This window comes from Canis lupus, chromosome 27 (genome assembly GCF_048164855.1).
Source record: "Canis lupus baileyi chromosome 27, mCanLup2.hap1, whole genome shotgun sequence".
In the NCBI taxonomy this organism is placed as follows: Eukaryota; Metazoa; Chordata; class Mammalia; order Carnivora; family Canidae; genus Canis; species Canis lupus.
In genome coordinates this window covers 19,884,673-19,903,018 of record NC_132864.1, presented here as the reverse complement: position 1 = coordinate 19,903,018, position 18,346 = coordinate 19,884,673, and the positions used below count along the sequence as shown (strand labels likewise).

Sequence of the window (18,346 nt, the reverse complement as noted above, 5' to 3'; positions counted from 1 at the left end):
ACGAGTCAGACGGCTAACCATCTGAGCCACCCAGGCACCCCAAATTTATGTAATTTTTTCTAATTACAAAGTAAAACACTGCATTAACGAAAATTAGGGCAGTATGAAGAGAAGAGAATAAAAGCTTTCATAATTCTTCCATCTATAGATAACCACTATTCTTTGGTGTATATTTATTTTCATACACTTATATTTAATATATTTAACCAAAAAGAAAATTGGGATCCTATCATATTTTACCATTTTGTAGCCAAATGAATGGCCCTTGAATGGGGCTTTGAAGTATGAGTTGGAAATGACCAAGCAGGGAAAGTTGTGAGTGTGCCAGGCTGGCTGTGGAGTTAGGTAGCCAGGACCCATGAAGATGGATGAAATCACACATTTCATTTCACAACTCCAGCGAGCGTCAGAAATTCCCGTGGTAACAAAGAGAATGTTGCCCCCCCACCCCTGGGTTGTACAACCCAACAGCCTTGTTTTTTGTTTCTTGTTTTTTCACTTATCAGTGTAATGGGAGTGGTTTTGCTAGTCTACTACATCGTTGTTGTTTTTTTTAACAGTTTTATCAAGATGATATTTACTTGCCATACAATTCACCCCTTTAAAGTGTACAATTCAATGATTTTAGTATATTTGCAGAGCTTTGCACCCATCACAATTAATTTTAGACATTTTCATCACCCCAATAAGAAACCCATGCCCATTAGTAGTCACTCCCCATCCTTTCTTCCCCGAGCCTCTGGTGACAGTTCATCTGCTTACTGTGTCTATCGATTGACCCATTCTAGGGGTTACGTATAAATAGAATCATGCATATGCGTTCTTTTGTAACCAGCTTCTTTTGCTTAGCATATTTGCAGAGTTTACCCATGTTGTAGCATGTGTCAACTTCATTCTTTATTATTGATAAATAATTTTCCATTAGAAAGACCATATTCCCCTGCCCATTCTTAAGTTGATGGAGGTTTGGGTAATCTCCATTTTTTGGCTCTTGGGCGTAATGCTGTTATGAGCATTCATGTGGACACATGTTTTCAGTTCCCTTGGGTGTATCCCAAGGGACTGGAATTTCGGGGTCATTTAGGAACTCTGTGTTTCACCTTTTGAGGAACTCTACCAGATTGTTTTCCATTCCCACCAGCAATGTACTAGGGTTTAATTTCTCCACATCCTCTCCAGCACTTTGTGTTGTTCATCTTACTGATATAGCCATCCAATGGTTATAAAGTGGTATCTTGTGGTCTAGACTTGCATATCCCTAATGGCTAATGACATATATCATTTTTGGAGAGATGTCTGTTGTCATCCTCCCGTCTTTAAATTGGGTTGTCTAAAATTGTTGAGTTGTTAGAGTTCTATATATAGTTTTGATGTTCAGTCCCTTATCAGATATATGATTTGCAAATATTTTTCCCATTCTGTGGCTTGTCATTTCACTTTCTTGATGGTGTTCTATGAAGAATAGAAGTTTATTTTTTTTTATTTAAAGATTTATTTATTTATTCATGAGAGACACAGACTGAGAGAGAAAAGCAGAGACACAGGCAGAGGGAGAAGCAGGCTCCTCTCAGGGAGTCCAATGTGAGACTTGATCCCGGATCCCAGGATCATGACCTGAGCCGAAGGCAAACGCTCAACTACTGAGCCACCCAGGCGTCCCTAGAACTTTAATTTTGATGAAGTTTAATTTAACTTTTGTTGGTTATGCTTTTGGTGTCATATCTAATACCACTTGATTTTTAATGCATGATCATACTCCTTGGAATGACTATAACATAGGGAGATAATTATTTGATTCTAACTTGCATAAAGTCATATATCTTAAATGCCCCTCACCAACTGATGTCTGTACTCTAGATGGCTGCAGTTAGATCACAGACCATATTTTGTCCCATCCTGTAGCCTTTACAAAACACTTCACTGTTCCACATGCTGTTTTTCTCCTCCATGAATGTGTCCGGCTGCACACAGACCTCTTCAGAGTAGCTGGCAAGGAGCACAAGTCTCCAGGTAGTACAGCTTCAGATGCCCTCTGTCCTCATCATGTCTTTGCTAAGGGGTGCACTCAGGCACCCTTGCAGGACCACGTTGCCATCTGCTGGCAGAGATGGGCAAGTGCAATGCCACGACCAGGAAGATGGTTCTTGCTCACTGTGGATTGCCAAAGAGCACAAGCTAATTCTTTTCATGCTGGCCTACCCATTCCTCTTGCTTTGAAGGTCTTCCCACCATTGGAGGTGGTGTTTAAATATTAAACCCTTTACTAAAATTGAATCTGTTTTTACAAGGCAAGGAAGCTTGTGCAGTTCTTGTCACATGAGTGTCATCAAGTAGGAAGCAGTACTGTACTTCCGGTGCAGAAAGGGGGATGGATAGGAACCATTTTGTACCATACTTACAGGTAATGTTATCATTGCGTATGTTGAGTCTCCGATGCTCCAGAATCCTCCCAGGGGTGTCGTTAGACCTGCTTCTGCTGGCTTTCCCAGGTATGTTGCTGTCACTTTGCAGATTAGGACAGTGAGGCCCTGTAAAGATAAACAACTGACCTTTGTCTTCTAGAACAGCATGGGTAACAATCTGATTTTTTAAAATAAATGATTAAAGGGGCACCTTGGTGCCTCAACCAGTTGTGTCCGACTCTTGATTTTGGCTCAGGTCATGACCTCATGAAGGGTTGTAAGATCAACCCCTCATGGGTTGGAGTGTGCTTAAGATTCTTTCTCCCTCTGCCTCCACACATAAATGAATGAATGAATGAATGAATGAATGAATTGTGCAACAGCCAGGATGTGAAATCATTAGTACCTTAGTATATTGTCTTATATTCTATTTTGATAAATATTTATTGGATGAATGAAAAAAAAGAAAAAAAGCTCCTGCCTCCCAACTCCTGACCACGCCCAGCTGCTTCTACTGTCCTAAATGCTGCAATTATTCCAAACATATTTGTAATGTTCAGCAAGAGAACACGTGTTTATCCTTTGTCTTTCAGCCTTTAATAAAGGGATTATAAAAATGTGCTTTGTTAAAAAAGTGCAGACTTGTACACGAATATTCATATAAGCGCTATTCACAACAGCCAAGGAGTGGAAACAACCTGAACACTCATCAATTGATGAATGGATGTGGTCTAGCCTACAGTGGGATACTGTTCAACCCCAGAAAAGGAATGAAGCACCGACACAAACTAAACTATGGATGAACCTTGAAAGGATGATGCTAAGGAGAGGAAGTTAGACACAGGCCACATATTGTGTGATTCTATTTCTGTGACATGCCCAGAGGAAGCCAATCTGTAGAGGGCAGAGGCAGGTTAGTGGTTGCCAAGGGCTAGAGGGAAGGAGACTGGTAAGGAGTGACTGCTAAGGGTTATGGGGTTTTTTGGGGGTGATGAAAATATCTCAAGTTGATTGTGGGAATTGTTGCACAACTTTAACACACTAAGAATACCATTTGAAATGGGTTTGCATTTTAGAACGTATTCTATCCCAATAAAGCCATTTTTAAAATGTGCACAGTATAGCTTAGCACAGGGCTGGAGTGTGAGGTTAGGGGATTGCACTGGGGACCCTCACAGAGGAAGTGGAATCCTGGCTACCTAATTCCACAGCCAGCCTGGCACACTCACAACTTTCCCTGCTTGGTCATTTCCAACTCATACTTCAAAGCCCCATTCAAGGGCCATTCATTTGGCTACAAAATGGTAAAATATGATAGGATCCCAATTTTCTTTTTGGTTAAATATATTAATATATAAGTGCATGAAAATAAATATACACCAAAGAATAGTGGTTATCTATAGGTGGAAGAATTATGAAAGCTTTTATTCTCTTCTCTTCATACTGCCCTAATTTTCGTTAATGCAGTGTTTTACTTTGTAATTAGAAAAAATTACATAAATTTGGGGTGCCTGGGTGGCTCAGATGGTTAGCCGTCTGACTCGTTTTGGGCTCAGGTCATGATCTCAGGGTTGTGAGATCAAGCAGGTCATGATCTCAGGGTTGTGAGATCAAGCCCTGCATCGGGCTCCATGCTGAGTGTGGAGTCTCCTTAAGATTCCACACCCACCCCCTGCTCCTCCACTCTCCTCCCTGCCCTCCCCCCTACTCAAGCTCTTACTCTCTAAAAAGAAAAAATTACAAAAATTAGAAAAAATATAGTATTTATGGCATTTTACTCTACAAGGAAGCCACAGAGCAACAATTCCTCTATCCTCACATTTATGATCTTGTATGGCAGACAGTGACATAGTTGCCTTTCTTTCACAACAGACTGTATTATCTGAAAGCAGAGACCATTTCTGATTCATCATTCCACCCAACATCCAAAAATGCCCGGTTTTGGTATGCTTGCTACACATACTATATATCCAAGTATCTATATATCCTCTGTCTGAATCTTGGCTCACCAGGTAGACTGGGACTCAAACCCCTGTGTAGTAGCGTCATTTTGTGCCAACTCTTAGTCACTCTGAAGCCTGGTTTCCTTCCTTACAAAAGAGACATGATAATACCTTCCTCAGTTTTTTTCGGGCTAGCGGAGAGGGAGATTATATTGATAACATATGTAAAGTTTCTTGGAAACACCATGTTTAACAAATATTTATTTCCGTCTCCCAACCCTGAGCTGCTATGAGTCTGTGGCTTTCAGGCTAGTGAAAGGGCTTTCTACTAAGTACTCTTGCCTTCGAAGTTTCTGGTGGGCAGTGTAGCTGAGTGGTTTCAGAACGTGAAATGAGGGGTTTGGACTGAGCCATAAGTGTGGTCCATTGCAAGGAGTCTGTGATTTCCCTGTTCCTTTCCTACATTATGTGTCTACCAGAGTCCACTGTGTTCTACACTGAGAGATCCTGATCCTGCAAATGATGATCTGTGGGTTGGTGGGCCAAGTGCATCATCCTCTACCTTATTTTGAAACGACAGTGCAGGGGCACTTCTTGCTACAGGCTGTTCCCAGCCCTGCCTTCACCAACTCATTCTGCAAGGGGGATTGATTTGCAGAGTGGTCTCCTAACAAGGGTGATGCTGGGAGTGTGGCAAGCATCAGAGTTTTTCCAACACTCTCTTGAAACAACTTTATCCTGGATGAATAAGGACCCTTCAAGCTACTCCACATAAAGAACGTATTGGATAAAGGCAAATGTTCCACCAAGGCTGGGAGAAAAATATAAGGAGGCATTTAGAAACATCTCTGCCGTCCCCAAGCCAACAAGTCACAGTGGTCCCCCCCCCCCCCCACACACACACACACACATCTCAGGACCCAGGTGAAGTTGATTCTGTTGGTGATTATTGCTCTCCCTGCCTTTGGAAGAGGCCTCCCCCCGTGCATGGGTGGTGTCCAATAGTGGGTAATGAATTCTGAGCATGGAATTTTCAGATTGGGCAGTATGAACTGGAGAAGGAGAACGGTTTAGGATAAACTTTAGGAGAAAAAGGAGAAAGATTCTGTTGGGCTTTGAAATGTCCAAATTCTCACCTTTACATTGGGGAGTAAATTCAGATTCCCTTTTTAAAAAGTAAAAAGCCTTCATTTGGGGGTCTAATCTGTTAATAACTATAATGAGGCTATAGGGGATGCAGCTGCCAAGCCAAGAACCAGGAATGGGGAAGTGGGATTCAGATCCAGCCTCTACATCGTCTCCTCTTCCACCTGGTCCCTCAAACCATGATGCAATGGCATTAGGCCTGAAATGACTTTAGATGAAGGTAGTCTGTGCTTTTTCTCAGGCTCTCACCTATGGTTTGCCGACAGTGTGCACATGTCATGGCTGAGCACTGCCGTGGAAGAGATGGCTTGGTACAGGGGGTCAGCAAACTTCTTCTGTAAAGGGCCAGATAGTAAATATTTTCAGCTTTGAAAGTTGTATGATCTCTGTTGCCAACTGCTTAACTCTGCTGTTGTAGCAGACAGTAGGTACACCAGTGAGTATGGCTGCGTTGCAAATAATACTTTATTTACAGAGAAACAGGTAGGCCGAGGGCCGGATTCAGCCTGCGGGCCAGAGGTTAATGACCTCTGGCTTCATGGACCGCCTTAATTGCTCCAACTCCTTTCTTAGTGTTGTCCTTTATTTTAGAGACGAGGTGCTAGAAAAGCTGGACTGTTTTCCTCAGTGCTCCCAGAAATGTTGCTAAAATCATGAAAGGCCACCTTCAGAAAGAAGGACCTCAACTGAGTGGAAGGAACAGGAATTTGGAGTTTTAAACCTACAGCAGATGCTGAGAAATGAAGATTCTACTGTCTTTCCATTGTCCCGCAACGGAAGGCTGGGTGTTTTAATTAGCTAATGTTGGCAAATTGCTTTGAAGAAAATTGTAAAATGTTTTGTGCTATAAGTGCCAAGATTCCTAATTAGCTTTCCTTAAAGATACCACCTGGAAGTGCGATACTTTGTTGCTTGAGGTCCAAGCCAGCAAGAATAACCTGCAGATCAAAACCCGGGTATTAAGCAAACATAACTGAATATAAATGGATCTCTGCATCGACGTCACATTTTCTCCCTTCTGCCAATCTGGTTCCTAGCAGCTGGGATATTAAACCCCGTAAATGGAGGTTTTCGTGGGGTTTGGTTGGTTGTTTTTTCTTCCAAGAGAGCTCGGTGGCGACGGGGACATGAAACAAATTAACCCATCCATGTGTCGCTGCCGACGTTGACTTTTGGGTTTTTGGCTCATGCCCCAGAGGCCCTGCCCTGACGTGTCAAGGTCATGGAGAGGAGGTGGCCAGCAGCCACGCAGTCACAGAGCAGGGCTGGCTCTCAGGTCCCCAGTCCAGGAGAGATGTGTGCATGCTCTGTCGCTCTTAACAGCTGGGTAATGAATGTGCTTTGCAACATTCCTGTTTCATGCGGTGGCAGCAGCTACAGCAGCAACATCTGATCTGTGTCACCATCAGAAGCAAGTGAGATGTAGTTAATATGGACCTTAGCCACCGACGTGCCGTGATTTGGAATCTCAGTGCTCTGATGAAGTCCCTGCTAAACTAGTGGGGCCGGCCTGTGCAAGAGGAGGCAGTGAGGCCAGGGGGATTAGGTCAGGGGTCCTCAGCCTCAGCACTGTTGACTTTTGGGACTGGATGATTCTGCGTGTGTCAGGGGAGGAGGCTGTCCTGTGCCTTGTAGGGTGCTGACCTGCATCCCTGGCCCATCTGCCTATCAGATGCCAGTGGCAGCCCTCATTCCCAGTGGTGATAACCAAAAACCGTCCAGATGTGGCCTGATGTCCCTTGAGGTGACAGTTACCCCTCATTGATAAGCATAGGGTTAAAGGGAGGGCTAGGAGACCTATTCTTCAAGGAGATGCTTGGAGCAGAGGCCTTATGGGAAGTAGGCCCCAGGCGTCACTCCCGACTCTTCTCTGTGTCTCATACCCTCATCTCATCCATTAGCAAACTCCAAAGGCAACCCTACCTTGACTGCATGTTTGTGAACTGACCACTTCTTGCCGTCCAGCCTCTCCTGCCCTGTTCAAGCCCCCACATCTCATCTGGACACATCACGTGTCTAGTCTCCCAACAGCCCCCTGCTCCCCTCTGTGCCCCACAGACTATTCTCCACCCAGCAGCCAAAGGGAGCTGTGGGAAGGGTCAGTGAGAGATCTCATGGTCCTGCTGGGAACCCCTGGCTCCATGACACTTACATGTAAATCCTCCTCCTACCTGGCAGTGTGCCCCACATACATATGCCTCTCTCACCTCTGCACCTGTCCTCCCTGCCCAGATGTCCTTCACTCTCTTAGTGTCTGCTCAGATGTCCTCCAGAGGTCCTCCCCAAATCCTGACCTTGAAGAGCACACCTCGGTCTTCTCTGGGCCAGGGGTCCTCAACCTTGGTTCTAGTGACATTTGGGGCAGGACGGCTCTTTGTGGAGGGGGGGCTGTCCTGAGCCTTGTAGGTAGGATATGGAGCAGCATCCCTAGGCTTTCCCTATCTACCCAATACAACAAGAAAAAATAAAATGTCTCCAGACATTGCCAGTGTCCCCTGAGGGGCAACATCGACCTAGTGACCACCACTGCTCTCCTCCTGCTGCTTTATTTTTCTTCATGGCACTCTCCGTTGGGACATCCAATCTATTTGTCTTCTTCACTGGAAGGCAAACTTTATGAAAGCAGTCTTAGATTTTCCCGTTATGCTTCCAGGGGCATAGAATAGAACTTGGTGCATAGTAGGGGCTTCATAAATGTGTTGGATTTTTTTTTTTTAAGATTTTATTTATTCATGAGAGACAGAGAGAGAGGCAGGCTCCCTGCGGAGAACCTGATGTGGGACTTGACCCCGGGACCCCAGGATCACAACCTGAGCCAAAGGCAGATACTCAACCACTGAGCCACCCAGGTGCCCCAAATATGTCGAATGTTACGAACTTTGTACTTCTAAACAACCAGTGCGGCAATGGGGTCATGGATTTTGGGCAGGACTGGGCCTACAGAGTGTATCTTACTCGTCCGATGTCAAAATTCTGTGCCTCGGATGCCTGCAAAGTCCTTAAAGCACAGAGAAACTGTAAGGAAAGCTAGGCCAGGGGTCAAAGGGCAGCTCCAGGGCTCCTCCCTCCCCGAAGTGCTTACCACACAGGTTAGAAGCAAAGGTGGAAAGCTGTTTCCCCGTAGAGGCCCAGTTGAGCCTGCGGAGCACATCTGGGGAGACACAAGGCTCTGTTGAAAGGGAACTGTCCCTGGCCTGCAAGTGTTTGCAGACAAGGATTCGGGAGGTCTGGAGATCCTAACTTCCATTTGTGGATGTGCTGGGGATTTCCTCTCTGGCTGCAGGTAGTACCTAGAATGTGATCCCTGAAGATGATTTCATCCCTTCCTTCCCCCTCCCACATCACTCAGACATCCAAAGGAACAGCTGTGATGTAGTGTGCTGAGCCAGGAACACGGGCACACCCCTACACCGGGGGCCGGGCCCATGCGCAGAGACTCTTCTCTCCCCATCCTGGTGGGTGCCGCACTGCCGCTGCCCGTGTAGCTCCTGGCGCTGCACCTCCCCACTCTCTCTCCCCAGTGGAGGCAGAGTACTGTAAAGGGTCGTGATCCTGAGAAATCTGACTTCAGACAGGTTCCTCCCCTCGCTGTAGGATTTTGGGCAGACAGATTTTTCTCAAACTCAGTCTGCTGATCTGTACAATGGGGATAATCAGCTAGCTCTCTGGTTCATCGTAAGGATAAAACGAAGTGAACAGCGCTCCTCACCTGGCCCGGCCCATGTCCCAGTTCACGAGGAGTGGCTGTTGTTATTCCCGCCTTATCCGGGTGCCCCTTTAGCGGGCTCAGCCCCTGGCCCGGCTCCCCTGCCTCCCCCTCTGCTCCTGCTGCCTCTGCCATGTGAGGCGCCCAGCTATCGCGCCCTCCCCCTCCCTCCCAGCATGCGCATCTCATCACTGTGATTACACCGTATTAGCTACCGTGATTGCTCCATGCCTTGGCACCTCATTACTGAAATAAAGTTAGCATTAATGGGAGTCCTGCAGCTAATCCCTCTGCTCACCTCTCCTGAAAATGCATTCCGGTGATTAGCAGGAGAGACACATGCATATATTCATTTTTAAAACTGTTCCCTCCTCCCCCTCTCCCCGCATGTCTCCTCACAGTCACTGCAGAGATGGAGGCCGGGGGCCTTTTAGCTGCCAAAGGGCAGAGAAGGTGGTGAAATCGTCTTGAACTGGGGCAGGGCCGAGCTTTGAGGGCAGCCAACTGCCACCCCCCACGGGCCCCGCCCAGAAAAAGGAACAAATCCGTTTCCTTTGGGTGGGTGCAATTCAAAACAGAACCAACCCACAAAACAAAAGGCCAGGGAGTGAGGCAGAGCGGGGGTGTGTCCCAGCCTCACCGCCTTGCAGCTCCGAGACCTTGGCAAAATTGCTTTAACCTTCCTGAGGAGCAGTTTCCTCCGCTGGTGAAGGGTTATGTCTGATAAGGACCAGGCAAGGGCCCGCGCCGCCTGGAGCCCTGAAGGCCCTCCGCACTCGCCCCCTCCCCTGGGCTAGGGAGCCGGCGTCAGCTGTGTCCACCGGGCTCCTCCCGCCCCCCCCCGCCCCCCCAGGACTGGGACAGCCCGTGTCCTTTTCCACGCAGAAGCCGCCGCTGCTGTCCCACGCCAGGCGCAGTGAAGGCTAATTGCTCAGAGGTGTCGTGTCATTCGTGAGGACTTGGGTGAAACATCCCACTGGCCCCCTGGGAAGTCGGCGCACCTGCAGACAATCCGTGATCCTTCCCTCCCGGGTCCACTCGGGTCACCAGCAGTGCACGTCCCGTGCGTCCCCTATGTCCTGATCAAACCATGGGCGAGGTGCCCCTCGTGCCGCTCCCTCTCCGCAGCCCAGGAAAGGGAGCAGAACGGCAGAGGGAGGTGTGGGGCTGTAATGAGATTCACAGGCGCCCTTACTCACCCTGCGTGTCAAGGAGACATTTTCAAAAAGGTTTGACACAGCATCCTCGCCGAGCCCTTTGCCAAAATGCAAGGTGGAGGCCCCTGGAGTACTTTAAGCCGGCTTCTGTTAACAGAGCAGTCCGTATGCATATTATAATCACGCCGCTCCAATTCCCCGTTAAGCAGCTGTTCCCACAAAGAGGGACAATAGCCCAGCCCCACCCCTTTGAGAGCTTTCAGTCCTGTCTTTGCCGGTGCCAATTCTTTGATCAGTTTTCACGTAGGATCTGGAGGGCATGTTACAAAGTGCTTTGGGCTGGCTGCCAGCAGGCACCTCACTGGAGCATGACAACAGCCCGAAGTGTCAGTGCTGGGAGAGAGCGCACACAGGATGCCTTTTAAAAAATAATTATATTTGAATTTTAAAAGCAATCTTCATATATGTTCGTAGAGTCATTTATATGGAAAACTATGCTGGTTCCTCTACCCTTTTAATATTTGATGTTACGTCAGCTTCCTTCACGGTTGGGATAAGCGTTCTGTGGCACCATGGGGAGTTTTCGGACTCCTGAGTTAGGAAGGAGCCAGGCCAGGGCCAGTTCCTGTCATTCCTCTCTCCTTTCTCTCTTGCCCTCTGCCCCCCGCACCCCCCACCTCCTGCACCTCAGCCACAAACTCTGCTCTAAATTGACTGGAGAGGGCATGAGGGGGCAAAGAGGCAAAGGGGCAGGACGTCCAAAATTAATTCGGTTTGGTGGTGGTGGTAGTGGTTGTATGTTTTTATTCTAATTTAATTTTTTATTGTGGTAAAATATACTTACCATAAGATATACCATGTTAGCCATTTTTAAGCGTACTGTGGCATTAAGTACATGAGACTTAATGAGACCGTGCAGCCATCACCACCGTCTGTCTCCAGAACTCTTCATCTTTCCCAAGTGACACTCTGACCCCATAAAACATGAACTCCCCGTTGGCCCTGGCCCTGGCCCCGGGCACTCAACCCTCTGCTTTCTGCCTCTACAGACTTGATGACTCCAGGTACCTCATACAATCAGAATCATACAGTATTTGTCCTTCAGTGTCTGATTTCTTTCATTTAGCATAATGTCCTCAAGATTCATCCCCGCTGGAGCCTGTGTTAGAATGTCCTTCCTCTGTACAGCTGAATAGTATTCCAACTACGCATACACCACACCCTGTTTACCCAGGCGTCTGTCCACGCACCTCTGGTTGTCTATCACGCATTGAATCTTACAGGTCGCCTGCCCATCAACTCTGTTAGTTGTGTATGTACGAACAGATGTCTAGTTTATTCTCACCAATGCCATCCAATGGTTGAGAAAAGGAAGCCTGGTGAGATGAGGAACCTCACATAGCCTAACATGCTATTAATTAGTGGAACTGAGTCTGGGTTTTAGGGCTGTCTGACTCCTAAAATGATTGTTCTCAAATGTTGGTGAGTTCCAGGATTGCTCAGGGAATCTGTTAAAAAATGAAGATTCCTGGGTCCTGTCCTGAGCTATTTTGGTTCAGAAGTCTGGAGTGGGGTTCAGGAATTTATATCTTAAGAAACACCCTACTCTGAATAGGTTGTTCGAGAACCAGGGCTTGCTCAATATGACCTAAAATCTAGGGTTTTGATTACTATCCTATTCAGCCTCGTTCATGAGGGAATTGGAGACGGCTCCCCCCCCCCCCCGCCCCGAAGCATTTTAAGATAAGAGAAACAAGAGTTTTCTAGGGAAAGGGAAGTTGGGAGAAATGGATCCATAAAGAGTTCATACACAGAGCATGTGTGAGGGCTTGCAGTTTGGGCTGCATGTTCAGCTCTGGCCTTCTTGGTAGCCAAAGCAAAGAGCGAAATAGGATTATAGCCACCTCATAACAGAAGACATGGCACCAGAAGCACAGCTGTCGCGTGCATTTTGATCTGAGGGCTCCTCATTGAGAAGACTCCAGGCGGCAATGGAAGAGTCACAGATATCCCGGAGTCCCTATGATAGGACCATCACGGGGCTATTTCCTGTGGGTGAGCCAAGGTGCAATACTGACGAGCAGTCCAGTAAAAACAGACCTAAAGGGACTCCTGGCTGGCTCAGTTGATGGAGCCTGCGACTCCTGATCTCAGGGTCATGAGTTTGAGCCCCACGTTAGGTATAGAGATTACTTCAAAACAAAACAAAACAAAACACCCAACAGACATAGAGATGATCCTGCTGTTTCGAGGTTGCTTTTTCTGTACGGGTGTAATAGAGTTCTGTGTGTTCTGAAACGGGTCTTCTTGCTCCTCAGCAGCTTGTAGGCCAGCCTCAGCTGCTCCCTTCTCTCTGGTTCCTCTCCTGAGCCTGCAGGCCTCCCCGCCCCAAAGAGAGGAGCCCAGCAGGGGCCTCTGCTTTAATGACTAGGACGCTTGTCTTTAAAGTTTGCAAAGCCCTCGGCCTCCAACCAGTGGCCACTTTGGCCCTTCCTCCTTCGGCATGCAAGAAAAGCTGCTGTCTGGTTGAGTGAGTTCTGCTATAAATCAAAGTGTCACCACTTAGCCAGTAGAAGTGATTTAATTAATCCGCTGTGTTGTCCCCTGAGCATCACTCCACCTGACTGCTAATCAACTTCCATCAGCAGGAGGAAAATACAGGCCCCCTTTTTCTGAACCGCATTGCATGAGATGAAGGAGGAGAAGGAGGGGGAGAAAAAGTTAATTGCAGCAGGGGAGCTCAAACTGTCACAAGAAAAAAGTCTCTTGTCTGGCGTCTGCCTCTTTATACACTGCTGTCCTCGTCTCGGGTGAGCTACAGGAGAGGACCACGTTTTAGTGATATTAATATAGACATTATCTATTGTCCATATCTATTTTTCAGAAATAATATCTTGCCTGGAAACCCATGACAGCTGGCATATTGCAAAGAGGAACCATTCTTTTGTCATGCACCCAGCATTTAGACCCTTAAAACACACACCACACATACAAAACCTTCATTGATAATCAGATAAGGCTGAAAGTTTATGTACCTATCTCTCAGGCATGGGAACGTTTTCGACAAATGACCACCCCAATTTCCGTCACATGCAGCAACATAAATGCAAGCCATTGCTCTGCAGTGTAATTAGGCAGACCTCGTTAATGCTATCGTGCTTTGAAGGTGAAACAAGCCATTGTAATGAGAATTCTAAGTCTGAGATTGAAATCTTCTTTAAGAGCCTCACATTTCCTTGAAATCGCTTGATGAATAGTAGCTAGTGTGGCTCCATTTGACAGATAGGAGAAAATGAGGCAAACAAAGGTCAGGGAAGTTTCCAGAAAGATGCAGAGCGTTCAGAGCATTCCGAAGGTGGGATCCATCCCTTGTTGGGGAAGAAGAGAGTGTCCACGATTCTGTTTTAAAGCATGGGCTTATCTGGAATTGGATTCTAAAGATTACTGAGCACTTACTCTGTAAAAGGAAATTTATAGAAAGTCTTTTTAGCGGGATGAATAGCAGAAAATCTTTTATCTGATCCAAAAAATGACATCTTGCATCAATTATACATAAACTTTGGTTTTTCCCCAGCAGAAAAAGCCGCCCCCCCCTCCTGCCCCAAGCAAACACGGAGTTCCTGCCCTGCTTAGGTGGGTGAGTCATTCTGTCTTTAAGATGGGGTGGGGGCAGTGTTTGCCTGCCCAGAACACTGTGTTGCTGCACAGATGTGCTTGGGATCAGAGCTTCTGCTGCGCTGAAGTTGATGGATGTATTTTTTTAAAGCAAAGATGGCCCTGGAATCTAGTTGTGCTAACTCTGAGAACCCAGGGTATATAAGGACTTCCCTGGCACATCCACATGTGGCCTCTCTATGTGCACCGCTGGGCCAGGGCCACCCCCAGAATTCTGCATGGGGGACGGGGTGAATGACAGAGTGCCTCTCCTTTATTACGAAGTTGAGGTCTGATTCACATGGAGGTCTGGGGCACCCTGAAAGGGAAAGAGCTGTCCTGAGACGCGGAGGTTGTGTGTGTGTGTGTGTGTGTGTGTGGTCCATCCAACACGAGGGGGCAGCACCGCCTCCTCCCTCCTTGCCTGTGGATGTGGCTTCTCTAGAAACAGCTTTCCTCTGGCCTGAAGGCAGGTTAGCACTGCCAGGGGGGAGGGGGGAGTGGGCAGCGGAAAGTGCGCCCTCCTTGCAGAGGAGCAGTGTTGAAAGGGCTGGGTGTGGGGCCCCCACAGAGCTGGCTGGAATTCTGGCTGCTCCTGCCTGCGTGTCTGCATGCACATCCCTCTCTGGACTCAGTTTCCTCACCTGCAGAATGGGAACATCCACCTCGCAGCATGGACATGGGGATGATAGGAGATTATATATACAAAAGCCCTCAGCACAGCACTAGGCACCTAGGAAGCTACTGAGTAAATGCAGCTTCCTTCTGGTCCTGCACTTTCCCTTTCCTCCTTCCTCCCCCTCTCCCTCATTCTTCCAGTGGGTGACAGCAGGGGACCCTTGATCCAGCCACACCTGCCACCATCCTGCTCTCCCTCGGGGCAAGCTGCAGAGGGTGCCAGCCCCCAGGCTCAAGGTGCTGGGGCCCCTCCCTCCCTCCCACCCAGTGTGCTGCTGCAGACACTGCGAAGCTCAGCACTGCTTCCACCTGGACCTTCTCGGTTCAAGGGTTTCCCCCCACGACCATCAAACCACACTCCAGCCTGATGCTGGGCAGGTGGGGGCCAGCCAGGAGCCCTTTATCGTTGGTTTGTTTATTTTTATACACAATTTGGAAACATCTGTTCTGACATTTTCCGGGGTCACAGACAGGAAGAGAACAGGGTTGATATTTCTCAGGTGCTGGTGCCTTCGCATCGGTAATTGGAAAGCAAAAGGGTTCCTGTTGCCTCTCCATTTCATCGCAAACATTTCATTTGGAGGAGAAGGCAGTGTTATTGTGCCCGGGGGTTACATTGTATGCAAACAGGTTCCCATTAAAGGGAAGTCTCCTAAGTGAGAAATGGCACAGCATTATGAAACCAATGGCAAAGGTCTGTGTGACTTTCTTTTAGACAAAAGACCAGCCACTGGGAGCTGGGAGTTCACTGCAGCCCTCTTCTGCCTCCTTGAACTGGAAGCATATTTTCTTTTTCTCCGTTAAGCCCTTTCTCTAGACGAACATGATAAAGTTCACTGAGGGTAGGCGAGCAAGTGTATTTATTCTGAACCATTTACTGAGCACCTACTCTGCCCAGATCTAAGTGATAATGAAGACACCACCCATGCCCTCCTGTAACATAATTAAAATACAAAGTGGTGTAAGTCACCACGGGCAAGTGAATTAATCCTCTGGGAATGCAAAGACGAGGGTGGCAAACATTCAGGAGATGTTTGCCAGGCAGAAAAGGAGGAAGGAGATTGAAGAGTGGAAGGAAGAGTTTCTACTTAGACCAAAACAGGTGACAAAAGAACTTGCCGGAGCCATCACACTGCACCAGTGGATGATTACATGCCATATTATATGCTCGCTGCTCTAATGTACATCCTGAATCCTCCAATGAATGTTACTGAATCCTCCAAAGTCCTGCAAGGACTAAGTGGTATTATCCTTGCTCTTTGGGTGGTGTTGGGAGAGACTGCATTGCTTGGCCAAGGCCAAGGCTAATGAGTGGCGAACTAAGAGCCCCCCCACAAGGTCCACCTGTCTCCTCCCCACCCCCCACACTTCCCTCAGTGGCGCACTGCTTGCTTGGTATGACTCGGACTTACAGGATGAAGCTGCAGAGGTGTGGGGGCGCAGGCTGCAAAGGACTCTGCATGCTGTGTTACAGAGTTTGGACTTTTTCCTGCAGGCAGTGGGAGACCAGCAGAGGTTTTTAAGTGGATATTGATTCCATGACCAGTGGGAGATGGATCGGAGAAATACCCAGTGCCAGACTGCAGCCCGGAACCACGACTGCCCATCGGATTCCAGCGCTGCCCACCCCACTGCTCGCCCAGCCTCCAGTATGGCAGGCTGCTCAGCTGAAAGAACACACTATTGGGGAGGGCGAGTCTCGCGTAGGAGGTGGGACGGGACCCTTTTTCTTTTCCTTATCTTTTTTAGATCAGATACGCTTCTCTGTTGCTGTTTTTTTTTTTAATTTGGTTTCTTTGTTTTGTTTATTTTTTTTGCTATAAAGCTCACATAGGCATGTAAGCTTAAAAATTAAGTGGCATGAAAGAAAAGGAATGAAAGTGAAAGTCTTCTCACTCCCAGGTGTAACCACTGGTAACAATTTCTTGTACAGCTTTCCTGAAATTGTGTGTTTCTTTATGTATATATAAAAATGGCTCAACATTCAGAAGGGCTTTTCTCCCTCTCACTGCTGCCCCCAGCCTCTCTGTTACTTTGCAAAGTCACCATTTCCTTGTATTTAGGCAGAGATAGTTGCTGTGCGCACTGATGGATACCTGCACGTGTTGTCTTTTTTCCTTGAAGACCAAAAGCTCTATAGCACACTGCCTACACTGTTCCACTTCTTGCTCTTTTACTTCCTGATAATTTTTAAAAGCCCAATATTTAGGTAGTGCTTACCGGGTACCATGAATTCTTCTAAATGCTCTCTATGCACTGTTCTATTGTACGTTATGACAAGGGCACTCAGGATCTCCAGTCTCTGGGGAGGAGACTGAGGCACCAAGGGATTGAGTAACTTACCCAAGGTCATTCAGTTAGTGAGTTATCCCTCACCTCGGGCTGGAAGTGGAATAAGGCAGGAGAGGAGATGCCACGGTAGTCAGGGCTAGTCTGAGGATGTTCTGGGTGTTGCTTATTTGCTTGTTGTTTCGTTTTGTTTGCATATGTTGGAGATCTTTCCAGATGGGCACATACAGACTTCTTTCTTCTTTAATGTAGCTGGAGAATACTTCGTGACTTCATCATTTGCCTACTGGTGGCTATTTGGTGGCGCCTTATCTCCTACCGATGATACTGTAGCTGAAGCATCCTTGTATGTAAGTTGTGGAGTGCTTGAGCAAACATCTCGGTAGGATAAATGACTAGAAGTGAACTTGCTAGTCCCTGGCTATGCATCCTTTAAAATTTCACTAGATATTGCTAAATTGGACTCCGAATCACTGCACCAGTTTGCCCTCCCCGAGAATGCATTAAAGTACTGATCCCACATCCTCACCCATCCTGGGCATAATCAACCTGTTTAATCTTTGCCAATCTGACTGCTAAAGAATTGACTCATTTAAATTCACATGCATTATGAGGTGCATTTTTTTTCACATGTTTATTGGTCACTTATATTTCTTTTATGAACTGGTTTTCATGTCCTTTGTACATTTTCTGTTTTGGCTTTGTCTTTTTTATAGAGATATATAAGAGCTCTTTGAATACTAAAGAAATGCATTACAAATATTTTTCAGGTTTATTGTTTGCATTTGTAATTTTTTTCACCACATAGGAGATTTTAATTTCTATGTAGTTGGTTATATTAATCTTTCCTTATGGCTTTTGGGTTTTTGTGTTTGCCTTTTCCTCTCTATGATTATATATATTTTTAATGACCATTTTTTTCTCCCTAGCCTTTTTATGGCTTTAATTTTTAAATTGAACATTAATCCCTTTAGAATTTATTTTCATGTGAAGAGTGATTGAGGGGTCCAGCTTAATTTATTGGCCTTGAGGGGAGCTTGTTTAGACTCCTTGGTGCCCAGGCTTCATTGAGGTTGGGGCAGCCACTAGCAGGAAGCTGGGCACTGGTAGAGGAGTGTTATCGAAGGAAGGGCCAACACTGCAGCTGGCTAGGACTTTGGCTGTGGGGGGCTGCCAGGACCCAGAGCAGCCAGCCTGGGGCACTTGGACGCATTGGGGTGAGCCAAGCACAGAGCCCCTATCACCATGGTGAGCGAGGCATATCTGACTTGTCCCTATATTGCCAGTGCTTCTTCTGGGCCCCAGTACATGTTTGCTAATTGGCCTGTTGTATGGAATGAACCATTTCTGACACCCACTGTGCTGCTACTT

At 47.0% G+C, this 18,346-nt stretch overlaps 1 long non-coding RNA gene across 1 annotated transcript; it reads right to left on the bottom strand.

Annotated features, from left to right (window-relative positions):
• Nucleotides 1-896: 896 nt before the first annotated feature.
• Nucleotides 897-10,639, bottom strand: LOC140619370 (uncharacterized). Its single transcript, XR_012019258.1, has 2 exons — nucleotides 10,397-10,639; nucleotides 897-2,528 (listed from the first exon to the last, which is right to left on the bottom strand). It is a non-coding gene; the product is annotated as an uncharacterized lncRNA (long non-coding RNA).
• Nucleotides 10,640-18,346: the final 7,707 nt, after the last annotated feature.